The sequence below is a fragment of the Spermophilus citellus genome (genome assembly GCF_964194105.1).
Source record: "Spermophilus citellus genome assembly, chromosome: 2".
Lineage (NCBI taxonomy): Eukaryota > Metazoa > Chordata > Mammalia > Rodentia > Sciuridae > Spermophilus > Spermophilus citellus.
Window position 1 is genome coordinate 198,796,244 of NC_138183.1, and position 6,688 is coordinate 198,802,931.

Sequence of the window (6,688 nt, forward strand, 5' to 3'; positions counted from 1 at the left end):
ATTGAAAATTTAGAAATCATTTTGTCATCTTTCTCTGACATGTCATTCACCTTCATATCTGTGGGATCCTTTGTTGGGGATTGTGAGTTCAGAAAATGGTTCGCCTATTTCCTCATGGTTTCAGAGGCCTTGGACTTGTGCATCAACTGAAATGGATTCCCTTTCTTCTTTTATGTGCATCTTCTTTTGTGTGTAGTTGTATTTTTTGTTCTAGGACTTGTCTGTTTTTGATGTATGAGTAGATTTCCAGGAGTGGGACGTAAGAATGCTTGTTTCTTCTTGTGATCTATTGATGGTGTGCATTGTTGCTTTTTTAAAATTTTTTTTTTATTCTCTCCCATTCTATTTTTTGAAGTATTGTTGTGGCTCAGCTGGGACTTGATTGTGTATGAGTTGAAATGTTCTGTTACTTGGCAAAATTGTGACAATGCATTTCTATGAAATACTGGGATTACCATTTCTAAAGTGAATAGAAAATTGGGAGGAAAGTACGAGAAAGTTTTAAATATTTTAAAAAGTGAATAGAAAAGAGGCAGGAGATAGCAGATGTTGGCAGTAAAGAAGGAGGAATAAAAAATTAACTAAAAGTAATGCAAAATGAAGGAGAAGTAGAGGAAACAGGAAAATTTGGCTATAGTTAGTGAAGGGCATGACGAAGCGCCAAAAACAGGACAAAAACCAAGGTATGAACAACAACAACAAAAATGCAAAGTCAAAACAAGTTAATCTACATATAATTATACCCCATCTAAGTCAAACCAGGGCTAAATAATAAATAAGTACAGAAGAAAGCAATTAAGATGAAAGATACCTATATGAATAAATATATTTTTGAACCTGTCTGTGCAGTAAGAAGACACACACCAACACACATTCACTCACAAAATCTTGCAGAACAGAAAATTGTAAAATATAATAAAATTATGTTTTAAAAAGTATAAATATTTAAATATGTAAAAAATTCAAAATGGGGGAATGTGAAAAAAATGTAAACGAGAAAAAAAATTTTTTTATGGTGTTAGAGATTGAACCCAGGAAAGAGAAAAAAAACTTAATTAGAAATAAGGACTTATTTTAATTGAGCTGGTCAAAATGGTTGGCAAGGATGAATTTTGATTCTTCATATTTATTTTTAGACTCTGCAGCTCTTGGTTAAAAGGCTGGTGGTGAGAAGTCTAACATCTTTGTGTTTCTAACCTAGTTTTTAGTTATAGTGACTAGGAGCCAAAGCTGGTTGTAGTAGCTCTCAGCCTCCTGTTTCCCAGTGTGGATAGGAGGAACTTCAGGAGTGCTGACAAATTGTGTATTCATGTGGCAGGGATGGTGCGTAGTCCTAAATGGAAATTCTAGTAGTTGGGTTTAGTTTTGGCTGACCTTTGGAACTCTGTTACTGTGCATTTGAGATTTGATCCATGACCCCTGTTGCTGGGGAAGTGTTGATCTCAGCCAGACATCTGGGTCTCAGTGGTCTCCAGTAAAATCTACTTTTAGAGTACAAGGAAGAACTAAACCATCAAGGTTTCACATTCACTATTACAAATACCAGTACAGGTATCATTACCAGGTATCATCCCTGGAGTGTGGATACTCCCATGTGGCTATTATTGTAATCTTCCCAATATCTCTTATGGGGTACCAGCAGGAAAGGGAGTTCTTTCTCCTTGGTATGACTGTATGCAGTTTCCAGCACAGTTTTCTCTGGTTTAGGCATATTTTGAGGGTCACAGTAGGCAACTCCTGGTTTCACTTGAAACTTCTTTTATGAATTCTTGACCTCCTGTCTCTGCTCACTGCTACACAGCATTATGAATTGTTCCTGAGATGGTGACCCTTGTTCTGGTCAAACTATTTACTGCTGGACTTACGTGCTTTGATTTGTTTCCATGCAGCCACTTCTCCCACCAACTCTGAATCTATTAAGATGAGCCTCTTTCTCTGTTCTATTAGTTTCCTAAGGCCATTTTTTTTAAAGAGAGAGAGAAAGAGAAGAGAGAGAGAGAGAGAGAATTTTTTAATATTTATTTTTCAGTTTTCGGTGGACACAACATCTTTATTTTATTTTGATGTGGTGCTGAGGATTGAACTCAGCACACTGTGCATGCCAGGCAAGTGGATTACCCCTTGAGCCACATCCCCAGCTCCAATTGTTTTTTCTTTTTTAAATTTTTTGGCCACTGTGCCTTCCTTTCTCTCTGCCTGCATTACCCCTTCTTCTCAGCAGTCGTGACTGGCATGTTGCTAACATATTATTTCTTATGCTCTGTTTGAATTTTCTGACTAGCTGTGTTTCTATGGTTTCTTTTGTTGTCCAGCACTAATTTTCAGTGAGTTTCCTTAGTTACCCATCCCACAGAGGAGCAGTCTTCCCGTTTTCTAAAAATCTGGTGCTAAGAAACTTCTGGGAAGTGTGTCCTTTCTCTAATCTGCTATCTTCACTCTCGCAAGCTTGCCTCATTCATTTTCTCCCATCCCCTTTGTTACTAGGGGTTTGAACCCAGAGGTGCTTTACCACTGAGCCACATCCCCAGCCTTTTTCATTCTTAATTTTGAGACAGGGTCTGTCTAAGTTGTTTAGGGCCTTGCTATGTTGCTGAGGCTGGCCTTGAACTTGTGTTCCTCTTGCCTCGGCCTCTTAAGTCTCTGGGATTGCAGACCACTGCACTGGCCTGCCTCATTCATTCTTCATGAGATGCCAGAATCAGAGGACAGGCACATGTGGATTTTCTTCCCATTCTGCTTCATGTACGTTGTGGCTATGATTGGGAATTGTGGACTCCTCTACCTCATTCACTTTGAGGACTCCCTGCGCAGGCCCATGTACTACTCTGAGCTATGATTTCTCTAACTGACCTTGTCATATTCTCTAGTACAATCTCTAAAGCCCTCAGTGTATTCTGGTTCCATCTCAAGGAAGTAAGCTTGGATAAATGGTCCAGATGTTCCCTGTCCCCGCCTTCATGGGGATGGATTCTGGTTATGCTTCTGGCCCTGGACTGCTGAATGGCCTTCTACTACCCTCTGTGTTATTCAATCATCCTCACCAGTCTAATTATTGCAAAGGTCATGGTATTTACCTTTCTCAGAGGTTATTGCTTATCATTTCATTCATTTTTCTCATCAAGAACTTGCCCTACTGCAGAAGCAGTATTATTTTTCATACTTAGTGCAACCATATGTCAATAATCAGGTTATCCTGTGGCAATACCAAATTCAATACTACCTACAGTCTCATATTGATCCTCTTGTTTTGAGCCTTTGACATCTTGCTCATCTTAGTCTCCGACACCATGATCCTCCCTGCAGCAATCAGCCTCTTTTCAGGACATGCTCAACAGAAGGCCTTCAGCAACTGCACTGCCCATATCTCTGCCATCGTTTCCTTCCACATCCCAGTGTTCTTCTCTTTTTTTTTTACCCATCATTTTGACAGCCCCAAGATTCATCCATCTTGCCACATTATTGTGCCCAGTGTTTATCTACTTTTGACCCTTACAATGAACATTTTGCCTATGGGGTGAGAATCAACAGTATATGAGATTGTGTTGTAAGAATTCTTTCAGGTCTCTAGGACATCAAATTTCATGACATAAGGGGAAAATACTTGTATGGGTGGGATAAAAAATATATTTGTATGGGGTTAGGCAGAAGCCATTCCAGAAGTAGTTACATGGTTTTGTCAAGTGAATGTGATGCATGATCCACACTCATTAATACAGAAATCATTGGCATGCCAATCATCTTCAATAGGAATTTTATTAAAAGAATACTTTTTTATAATTAAAGTTTCATCACTATTATTTTCCATGAAAGAAAGAGACAGAAAAGGAGGAATGGAGGGAAGGAGGTGTGAAGATGGCCTTAGGCATGAGCCTAAGCAACTCCATTTTTAAAACTCCAGTTTGAAATCTTCCGTCTCAGCAGGCATTTCTAAGGGAGCCCTCTGGTATTGCCCTCAGGCACAAACAGTTATGTAATGTTTTGAACAACCAACAATAAAATATTATAAAAAAATACTTCCTCTATTCTGATAAACTCAGAGTGAAGCCTCTGGCAGGCTGCCCTCACCAGGTAAGAGGGAAAGGTGCCTGATAAGAGGGAAAGGTGAAAATCAGGGTGGGAACCACCAGACCAGATGTTTTAACCCCAGGGTAAATGATGCCAATGAGAAATCCAGTGGTTAATGATAAGATTGAAGTGGGGTCAAAAGCTCCAAAATTTAGTATAAATCATAGAGCAAATGAACAGATAATTCAGCCAGCTAATACTGATGCACACAAGCTGGAGAGCCTGATGAGGACCTGGACCGACATCCCATCATTTGTCATCATTTGCCTGATCTTCTGCATGGTCCTCACTGCTCTCAAACTCTACAGCCACATCTTAACCCTGATGAAAGCCACAACTTCTACCTATGACCCACTCCTCAACCAGCCCTCTGCTCCTCCCCAGGAGAAGCCTGCCTTGGTTCCTGACCTGATCACCGTGGTCTGAGTGAGTGTGCATCCGCTGGACTTAAAGCCTAAGGCTTGAGACTTTTGATCTGACACAACTCAGCATGCAGGGGGAATGTCTGTCATTAGCCTGTCATGATTAAGTGTGTTTGCAGTACTTAGAATTAATTAATCAAGAATTGTTTGCTATGAATTAATTAATCTAGAATTGTTTGCTATGAATGGATTATGTCTATTGCAGAGCCTAGCATTAAGGATTGTAATTTTCTTGATTAAGAACCTATAGGGTAAAATCGTACTGAGTAATTTGAGTAAATAAAGCATTGAAAGGGGCAGAAGCAAGTGGACATTCTTTATTTCTCTCCCTGGACTGCATAAGTCGCACCTTTTGCCCATCATGGCAGGAGGGAAGAAAGAGAAGAAAGGAAGGATGGAAGGAAGGAAAGAAAAATGAAAAGAACAAATTGGATGCTGGAGCAATCATCCGCAAAATTGAATCTTATGAAATTAATGATATGGAGCCAAATAATCCAAACTGCTATTTTCAAATAGCAAATGGAGTTTCCGATTTAATAACTGTGATTTAACTCTGGAAAACATGCACAGTATTTTCTCATTACTCCCCAAATCTTCAGTTTTCCCAACAAATTCTTAAAGATGGAACCAGAAATTGTACTCCAAAATCAGTCCTATAATCATGTGTTAGTCACTGAACCTCTTATGAAAAAACATGATGACTGGTGTCTGATTAGGTCACTCCCAGCCTGAGCCATGTGCATATGTATTTTTTTTTCCTTCTGAACCAACAGTTTGTCAACTTTCTTTTTTTTTATTGGTTGTTCACAACATTACAAAGCTCTTGACATATCATATTTCATACATTAGATTGAAGTGGGTTATGAACTCCCAATTTTACCCCAAATGCAGATTGCAGAATCACGTCGGTTACACATCCACAATTTTACATAATGCCCTATTAGTAATTGTTGTATTCAGCTACCTTTCCTATCCCCTACTATCCCTGAAGGCTTTAAAAAGTGCACATTCCAAAGGAATAAGTAAAACTATTACAAATTTATGAATCATATTAATACATATATTTTGATAGGTTAAGGCTTATGGGCATGAGAAGGGATGGTTACTTTTTTACCTTTGAGCTAAAAATGAAATTAAGTGAATTACTTGAATATTTTCTGCATACTATTCAAGGTCCTAATAAATTATCATGTAGGTGAGAGACCAGAAGTAATAGTCATCCCATAACAATGTCAACATACCATAGAGAATTAAAGAGCTGATTTATTTTGTTGTTCAACTTGCAAGAATCCATGTTTCTTTTCTTTTTTGCTTTGTTTTCTTTGTTTGTTTATTGTGGTATTGGAGATTAAACTCAGAGGTGGTTAACCACTGATCCACATTTCCAGCCCCTTTTAAATATTTTGCTTAGAGACAGGTTCTTGCTGAGTTGCTTAGAGCCTTCTAAATTGCTGAGCATGACTTTGAATTCACAATTTTTCTGCCTCAGCCTGCAGACTCCCCGGAATTACAGGCAAGTGCCACAACCCAAGGCCATGTTCCTCTTCTGATACAATCAGAAAACTCAGTCAGTCCATATTCATGTTTTAAGATGCATGAATATGGGCTGACTTTCTAAATACTTGTTTTGTAGCTAATATCCATATTTTGTACAATGATAGGTGGCTCACTTTCAACTAAATTGTTTTCTTAATGCATTTAAGTTATATGCATTTATCAAAGAATAAAATGAAACCAAGTTATAAAAATATGAAAAGAAATATTGAAAAGTTTATTGTCATTAAAAAAACCCGCAGATTACAACTCAGAACATTTCAACCTGAAAGATAAGAAACTCACATTAAATTCTTTAGTTAGCGGTAATGAGCAATGGAATGTGAACTACTAGTACAGCAGGATCACAGGTTTTTGTTGTTACTCTTAATGAGCAATCAAGGAATTTTTTGAGCAAGAACAGGTGTGCTAACCTTGAAAATAAACATGTAAAACAAAGGGAATCAATGAAGAAATACATCAAGAAGGAAATATAAATGGGAAAAACTCCTGACAAGGTCTTCTAGTATCCTTACAAATTATAGCTATTGTTTCTCCGTGTATACTAGAAGGAAATACTCTTGAGTAACACAAGTGTACTAAGATGAGTTTTTTATTCAAGCACCCACATTAACATAGAGTTGACTTATAGATGAAGCCTTCCTGAA